Source organism: Malurus melanocephalus, unplaced genomic scaffold, assembly GCF_030028575.1.
Source record: "Malurus melanocephalus ecotype Western Australia unplaced genomic scaffold, MMel_1.1 scaffold_463, whole genome shotgun sequence".
Lineage (NCBI taxonomy): Eukaryota > Metazoa > Chordata > Aves > Passeriformes > Maluridae > Malurus > Malurus melanocephalus.
The window spans coordinates 473,618-483,269 of NW_026623695.1; positions in this window are offsets into that span (position 1 = coordinate 473,618).

The following is a 9,652-nucleotide window of genomic DNA, read 5'->3' on the forward strand; positions in this document are numbered from 1 at the left end:
ATAAGATGGCTATATACAGCATTTTGATACAAATATCAGGGCTTGTCCCTGCACCTGAGCTATGCTGTCCACTAGTCAGGATGCCCCCAACTTTGGCATGGACAGGCAAATAAGAGATAAGAGAMCCTGAGGAACTGCTCCTCCTGTGTGCAAAATGAGAGCTAAGGGCAGTACACACATCAGGGAAGGCAGGGGCAGGTTCCCCATGCACACTGAGCTTCAGAAACCTCCCTGACGAAGGCAGAGAGATGAAATATCAAGGTACAGTTTCCCTCTTTGTGCTCTGAGCTCTTGGGGCCAGGCTGTACCTGGTCTCCTCACTTCACCTGAAGTGTGGTTAGACTGAGACTAAAGGGTTCAGGGWAACGCAGGAAGCACAGGAATCTTTATTTCCTTCTCTGCGGATTGYCATGATTAAAAACATGCAAAAAACAATGCAAAATCATGCATGAATTACCTGAGATCACAGCAACAGCCTGAGGCCAAGGAATCATGTTAGCCAGCCACCASTGTCTGCCCAACACCCTCTCCTGTCTGCCTGACCACAGAAACTTTTTCTGGTCAGAGCAGCCAAGGTGAAAAAGCAAGCAGGAAATCWCCCTGGAAACCCTGCACAAAGGGAAGGACTGTTGGAAGGAAAGATTTACACCCAAAATTTCACACACAAGCRTACTTAAGTAGCACGGGCAAAGTCATGAAATGAGGGAGATGCGTTYGCTGAGCTCAGTGGAACTGCGCAGAACGGGAGGGGACAGCAAACACAAGGAGGTGTGAATGTGAGAACACCAGACAGTGGAATTACATAGTAACACCTTCAGACATTGTGGGTTTAGTGGCACATCGGGCAGACCCCAAGGGCTGCAACTACATGAGGAAATGAAGACGAGGAAGTGAAGAAATGAGCTGGTAGAGGAACTCACAAGGCTGACAAAGGCTTGAGCTCACCCTGCAGCTGGGGATCTCAGCTAAGCTGGCTCCTGGCATGTAGGGGAACATATGGCATTTGTTATCCTAGAGAGGAATATCTCTCCAAACTACTTCTTTCTAGCCACAAGATTCAGGCTTGGAAGAGAAGTAAAAAAAAGTTTGGATGAGTGAAATTATTTCACTCACATCTGCTATTCCTGCGTGACATAGGCTTTGATCTATTCTATTTTTACTTACCTCACCATAAAATATCCACATTATTAGTTAATGAATGTATCARCAAAGATCCAAGAAAATTATATTTGCCCTCATATTGTTGCTTGCTGCCATATTGAAACAGCAGCACTAAATGGTAATTATTATGGATAATGCAAATAATCCAATCTGGCCAAGGAAGRCTCCAAAAGATGGGGCACCATTCAGAGGGGGTGAGGTGTCCTCACCAGATTTCATGAGTCACTTTGCCTTCCTGTGTCATGTGTGTCTGTTTAGAGTACACCACTAACACCATCTCCTGGCCAGTTGGTGTCTGGAGTAAAATCTTTGTAAAGGTCTCAGAGAGCCTCAAATGAAATGTATTGCCAACATAGAAAATACCATTGTTCCCATGTCTTCTTTACATTCTTATTCACTGATTTCATCTATGCCAAAATATACCATACCCATCCCCAGAATTTGATGTAGAGTGTGGGCATTTCAACTGCATATTTTTTCCAAAGAGTTTGCAGGAAGATGTATCAGAATACTCCCAAATCAGCTTACATTTTTCAAACTGACTATTAGTTTGGGTACATTTTGTTTTGGAGCCTGCTGAGAAAAACCAAAATTGATATTAAGAAAAAGCCTGTAAAAACAGACTGTTTCCCAGTGTTTCAAGTTCAGCACTTTAAGCCTTTCTGAAACATCAATAATGTATCTTCCCAACCAATTGCTGGAAAAGATTCAATACTTTTTACTCCTTTTTTTTTTTTTTTTTTTTAAGATAACAAGACCATCCAGAGATTCAGAGTAACTCTTCATTTGCTTTTGGTATATCCAAGCAGTCAACAGCTCATGGTCTACCTGTTTAACACTTACTAAATTTATCTAGCTGTTTTCGAGCATCTAAAACAAGGATTGGACATCTTCTTGACCTTTTCAAAACCTTACATATCTGTAAGGTATGAAGGATGTCCAGCATAGCACGTTAAGGCATTACCTTGGAGATTGCTCAGGGTTTAATGCTCCTATATATATCAATTGGCCCAGACACCTTTCATTCCAAAATCACTTAAGAACTGACTCACAGCCCAAGGAGCTTTGGCTTTTGAGACCAGATTTAGCTTTCAAGCTCATATTTCCAGAAAGGAAATAATCACAATCAGTAACTTGAATTTTTGCCTTTAAATTTTTGCAGGGACATAAGGTCAACTTCTAATTTTAGCTAATTTAAAAAAAAAAAAACCAAATAGCAGCAGAGCTTCCTGCGTCATTAAGGGCATAATCAATCTGGAGTCTTCAGCACAGCCTGTCCTGGAGAATTGAGTACTTGGAGCTAGAGTGGGTGACTGAGAACAGCTCTACAAATCCCTTGGAAGGCAATCAGATTATTGTACTCCTGAGGGATTTTCATAAAAGAGAACTGCAGTGTCATATTTTCTGGAACAGCTTGTAAGAAATACTATATGAATGCCACTGGTACATTATAATTGCAAACATTTTTCAGATGACCACAATGCTCTGTTCAGCCAGCTTAGATYGAAATGAGGGTTTGCTGCAGACTGCAGCACTTGCATTTCTCTGAGCCACACTAAAAGAGAGAAACTGTCATTTTAAAAGTTAGCAAATAGTACTTTTGCTCAGGATGGTCAAATTGATTTAGAGTGAATCAATGCAATACCAGCTACAGCTCAGCAGAAGAAAACAAAAAGGTGTCAGCTTTCTCAAACTTGACTGTCAGAGGGAGCCCATGAAAATCTCTGAAGAACTGTACATGGGCTCTTGCACATGCCACCACAGCCACCTCTTGCATTTGGGGTTTAAGTGAATTCTACAAGAAACACTATCTCCAGCCAATTAAAAAAAAATAAGAACTGTGTTTTATTTGGTATTGATTGAGTCATAATAAGTAAATGAATACCCATCTGAGTGCCTGAAACCTTTAAATCAATTGCTGTGTTTCATTCCACTGCRTGAAGCTGTTGCATCTCTCTGCTCCTGTGGAACATGGTGACAGGAAAAAAAAAACATCTCAATGGATGGCATCAATAATGTTTTGGTGCAATTTGAAGAAAACAATACCCTTTAACCTATCTGAAATTTTGTCTGTTACCTATAGGAGGTCTCAGAAAGTGACCTTTTTGGAGGCTGAGTACTAAAGGATATATCTTGACAAATTGGGAAGAAAAGCTTTTTTTATGGCATCAGAACAGGCAAATGCACTGAGACACTCAACTGGTAATGGATTGTGATAATGAAATGATTGTCAATAAGCCATAAAGGCCAGTGGGAATGGTAAATTCACAAGCAGGGGCAGTTTTCTACTTTAGGGGGCAAAATAGCCTCTGAGATAAATGGGACTCCTCTGTTCCAGAAAACAGGGCCTGGCACTCCAGGCAATCATTCCATAATTCCCAGAATCCCACAGACAAACCCATCCAGAGTTTGTTAGGCCACCTKCTGCTGCAAGCTGCTTACTCTTTCAAGGGCACAGGAGAAGAAAGGGCAGGATGGGCAGCTCARGAGCCCTGCACTGGGCTTTGCCTTTCTGTGGCTCAGTTCCATTACTGCAAAACGGAGATAATGGTACTAAGGTTGTGATAAGCATTATTATGATCAGTTTACAAGCACAGCACCAGCTAATTAATGCAGCTAAGTTTGATACATGTAGCTCTCAGAGCCACGTAAGACTCTGTAACAAACAGATCCCTTTCACAGCAAAAGAGACTGTCTCCAAGGATGATGCTATCAGAGCGCTGAAAAATCACAAACTTTCAAAAATGAGGACAACACTGGTATAATGGATACAGTGTGCTAAGAAAAGTAGGTCTAAGAAAGAACTAGCAGGATTGTGTAGCTTGGGAAACCAAAACTGTGATTTTAATCAGCAGCTTGTCACTGATAGAAGTGCAAAGGGTTRTGTTTGATTTTTGACAGCAGCGCTACAGATACTGGAAGTTTATTTCATAGGGAAAACAAATGGATCTTAACTCTTCAAAGGATAGGAATTATGGTGAGCATTTCAAGAACACGACTCTTACCAGTCCTTCACGTGTGCATTCCTATCTGGATCCCACAAAGCAGGTTTGTAGGTCAGATGGATCAGACCACAGGGAAATGAGGAAGCTGGAGAAGGGCTCTGTAGCTCACGAAAGGGTAGAGGTGTTAAAGAGGGAGCAGGAACACTCCAGGGTCCCAGGGCAATAAAGATTGCAAATCTCAGGAAAGGATTCTGGGCTTGGGACGTGAGGCATTTCYAAGCCAAGTGGCAATCAAGTCCTTTATTGTAATTCAGCAATGCTTCTGCTTCTGAAATTTTTTAACACTTTGCCCCTTCATTTGTCTCTGCTTCATTTTTTTCTTACTTGAAAGAAATAGATTTTTATTTTTATAAAATAAATTTTTATAAAATATATTTTTAAAATAAGCAGCATACATTTAGGGTCAGTTTCTCAGCAGTCAGAGGAATTGCCACTGAGGGACCACAGAGGATATATTTGCCTTTAGTATAGTTTTTATCTTTCACTGCACTGCAGTTTTTGTCAAGTTTTGTGTAGCAAAGCACGCAGGCTGGGTGTGCAGCATTATTTATGGCCAACACRCATGGCCAGGAATCAGGCAGAAGATCAGACAGCTGCTGCAGATGCTTTCTGTTGTGACAYACCTCAGGCCAAGCTGAGAAACATCATATTTCAGCAACCTTCCCATCACCAGTGGGATAATGCCCAGAAAAGAGAGCATTACTGGAGCAAGAAAAGCAATGGTCACTGCATCAGAACCAGTGGCCAGACTGAGAAGATTAAACTAATGAACAACACAAAGAGTCCATTCTTCCTTTTTTTCTCACCTTCCTTTTAAAATCCTCCCCCRCCCTGAGGTGAGATCCTGCCCCACACTGCCAAGAGATCAAGACCTGTTGTTGAGATAAGGAGAACTAAAAGGTTTACAAGGTGTTATACAGGACAGCATGGTTGGGATCCAAAAAAGCACTTAAGCACCACCTCAGAAGCCATTTAGGCCAAATTCAGGTGATCACAGAATGCTGTTCCCCAGCAATATCATCCATTACGAATACTTAATCCCTGTAATCCCAACTGAATCCCTGCAGTTCTGCTCTGGCACACACCAGGGGGGACAGCAGCTCTGGACACAGCTGAGCCCAGCAGCCACAGCCACATCCTCTTCAAGAACAGCTGAAGGAGAGAGGACAGCTGGCAGAGCCTCTGCCTAGGACTGTGGGAGACCCAGATGCAATTTTTGCTTGTAGAGATCAAAGCTATCTTTCCCCAGAAGTGCTYCAGCTTCTGCCTGGAGGCCATCCTTGGGCTCTGGTGAGTAATTGCAGGGTGCTGTGCCGACTGCAGCAGGCTCAGGCTCGTGAACTGCCGAGGCTGCAGGGCTGCTTGGGCTCCCAAGGCAAGCAAAAGTGGATATCAAGCCAAGCAGAGCTCCCAAGGCAAGCAAAAGTGGATGTCAGGCCAACCAGAGCTCCCAAGGCAAGCAAAAGTGGATGTCAGGACAACCAGAGCTCCCAAGGCAAGCAAAAGTGGATGTCAGGACAACCAGAGCAGCGTGTCTGGCCAGTCTCCACTCAGGTACCCACACACTGACAATTAGGATGTCCCTGAGTATCCCGCCTGGCTTCCAGATCCAACTCCAAAGTGCACAGAGGTCCTGTGTCCCAGGAGATCTTGGGCACCTTACAGCACCTGTCAAGCAATCCATGCCTCATTTAGATAAATTAATTAAGCGCATGGCAAGTTTAGGCATTTCCAAATAGAGGCAGCCCAAGGATGAGTGAGGTCTCACATGACCAGTGTAAATCATCAGTTCTGCTCTCGCATGACCTGTTTTACATGTCTCATACATTCATTAAATCAAAAACCATGTACTTGTTAAAACAAGCTCCAAATGTTTGTCCTTCATAACTAGCTAGCTCCAAGATATCCCATTAAAAAAAAAAATCAAATAAAGCACTTACCCACACAAAGGCTTCGAGGAAACTCAGCTGGAAACCGAGGATCTGTTCCAGCAGCAGCAAACTGCAAAACAGGCAGGACTTTGCTGGAGAAACATCCAAAGAACATTAAATATGCTGGCAAAGCTGAACAGCAATAGGATCAGGCATTCAAATGAACATGAAATATGATTATTTACTTCAGCCACAACTTCGGGTTTGGCAAGATTTGCTGCTGTAAATATCTGCCTTGAACAGCAGAAATGTCAAGGGAATGCTTCTTCAGCTGAGAAACTGTCCTCACCCACACCCCAGGAGTGCATCTACTGACAGCAGCACTGTCTCACCCATGGCTGCAGGTGATTGCTGAAAAATTATGATTCAGTGCTGCATAGTTACACAGACAGGTAATGCACMAGGAAGTCTGGGGCAGATCTATGTCTCTTCTGGGGTCAAGAACATTTTTCTCTGATTTTTATGTGACTCTTCCACAAAGACAATTCCCTCCATTTYCCCCTTCCTCTATTATATCTTGTGCAGTTACTGAAGAGTGTCAGCCTCTTGGGGACGCAGGGTGCAGGAAATCTGCTAGCCCCAGGTTCTCTGTACACACATGCATTATTCTGTAACTGCTCACAAGGCTAAAACATTCATAGAATATATCACAGAATCATTAAGATTGGAAAAAACCTTWAAGATCTTCATGTCAACAGTCCTAACTGCCACGTCCACCACTAACCATGTCCCTTAGWGMCTCCAGGGATGGTGACTCAGTCATGTGCTGAAGTGAGTGACCAGCCACGTGCCATGAGTAATAAACTACTGGAAAGGTATTTATAAATTCAAAACAATCCTAAATCCATAAGGTATTTATGACTTGAGGGWATAAATCTACACAGCATAGCTCAATTAGGAAAATTTGATTGTACCAGCACAKTGCTGCACTTCTGAGAGGACTCATTAACTCAGATCAGGCCCAAYATGAATGCAGGGATGTCTCTATGCCTGTGGGACAGACACACCCCTTATCTCAGGCAAAACTGAGTATGTGAGGGTTTGTGTATGGAAACACCAGCAGTGTCAGCAGATCTCACTCCTCCTGGCATCAGCCACCTGTGTCCATTGATYCTCATTGTCCCATAAAGTCCTTCCATATGGCTAAGGGACTCTTCAGGTTTAYTGTTTTGTCCAAAACCAATGAAAATTGGATGCTGCAATATCCCTTGCAGGTTCAAACAGCAGAAGTTCATTTTCTTCATGTCAGAGGCAGACAGTGATACCCACAGAGCTTTCCATGACCAAGGGAGGAACAATGCTGGAGACACAAGCTGCCCTTGTAGGTGAAACCCACAATAAGGCCTTCATTTGCTCTTGCTTGAAATCTTTACAAATACTTAGATTGCTGAGATTATTCAATGGGCTTGGAAAGAGTCGGGGAGCTGCAACAATCCTCAATGGTCTGCTTTGCAAGTTAATGGCTTTCCTTTTTCTGTGTGTGCACTTACTGAGAGAAACCCAACCCTTCCCTGAGCCTTCACTTTAATCAGTGCAGGTATCAAATGCTGGTTGGCTTAGGTACATTTTGTGCTTGCTTCTTATGCAAATGCAAACTACTATACACCAGCTGGCACTCACTGCCAAATTTGTTTCATGGTTTTCATTCTGTTTTCTGCTTTCACCTAAAAGGAGTATTATGTACATGGAGATAAGTTTTCTGTGAGAACATAGGGAGAGATTTATTTTCTTTTGCAAATTATGGGATTAGATCCATTTTGGAGTAATTCCACTGAAACCTGTAGCATTTATACCAATGATAATTTAATTAGAGCATTTGCTAAAAATTATTGGTAAAAAGCCAATCTGTGTTTCAAGAGCTTTGTTAATATTATGGTGAGGCTGACWGCTTACATCATTTTTAGCACGGCATTTACACTCTGCCTAATCAAGGTTAGCCAAATATTTTATGCTCCAAATCAGCCCTGTGTGGGCAGGCCTGATAGGCCAAGTCCAACCCCAAGGCTGAACCTGATCCTTTGATTTTGAAGAATCAGCTTGTACATGGCCATGAATCCTTTCTCATGCCCAAAGTCACAAACTTTCTCCTGCAAGCCTCCCCTTTTTCTGGGCTGTATATTCTTGATAACAGGATTGATCATAATGTCACACCAGAAACATGATTTCTGGTTCCAAACCAAATGCAAACTCACACACAGAAAGACAGAAACAAGTGCATGTTGACACAGTGTATATTCAGACTTAGGAAATTMAAATTAGGCCTGAATCCCTGCAGGATTGGGGGTGAGGCTATAAAACAGACACCTGGAGCTAAATCTTCCTTGTTTTAGGATTTCTCATGAGGATAATCTCTAGTTAGAGAGATCACACCAAATTATTTATGAGCTTTGGTTCTTGTTCAGTGGATTATTCTTTAATTCAATTAAAATAACAACAAACCCTGGCCAGAGGATTTTATCCATGTGTCCATCTTTAACTAATCTCATTTAAATCAGAATGTGATGACTTGCAGGACTTGGCTCACCAGAACAGGGAGAACACTCCTCACAAAGCTTAAATCTAGGTTCACACTTGATATTTGAAATTAAGCACAGATGTTTATAGGCTTTTGAACCTTTGCTGAGGGCTTTGGATCAGTTTGCCAGAAGAAGTCACCCTGATCACTGATTCCTTCATTTCACTGCAGATTCAGCTGCACATGATCATCACTGAGCACTCTCACAATTCAGGGTGCACTCATGGCCCTGCTGTTTTCTGCCTGGAGACACTTCTTGTAGTGAATGCTGTCCCCAAGGTGCTCCCATAAATCTCACCCACGGGGCAGCTGAAAACTCTGAAAACTCCTTGCTGAGCATTTCAGCTTAAGGTCGGGGCTGTTGAGCTCTTCCATTGCACTCAGCCCTCCTTCAGAAGCTCCAGACACTGACAGCAGGTACAGCCACCCCTCSATGCCAAAATCCTCTGGAGAGCAGGCAGATCCACAGCAGAGTGCTGCATGGATGGGGCACAGGAGAGGAGATCCCAAACCGTCTGTGAGGAGCCCCACAGGGCTGGTCCCACCTGAAAGGTCAGTCAGATCCTCTGTGTTTTGTGACTCAGGACAGACCCAGCTCAGCACACACAACTGGGGGGGTGCACGGTGCCCAAAGCTGAGCTGTGCCAGTTTATGTGGCAAGGCTATTTAAACCCATGTTTTTTATGCAGACATATAAAATAGCAGTAGTGTAGTTTTTCTGGGCCTTTCACTAAGAGCTGACACAAAAAGGATGTAATGTAACCAGAAAATCCTACCAGCTGGCCAAGACTGCCATAGGCAAYTTCATGACTGATGGTCATACCTAAAGCAAATTTGTTTCAGTTTTCTGTGCAATGGTAAATTTTACACTATCTGTAGTTYAATGTTCAATGTATATTACACTGTATTACATCCATATAGTATCATATACKATAATTATGTAGTATTATGTACTATAATTATGTAGTATAATCCTTAGGCTTATGGAAGAGCTTACCTGAACTCAGGTTACTTGCCTGTTTGTTTTTTTAAAAAAATTA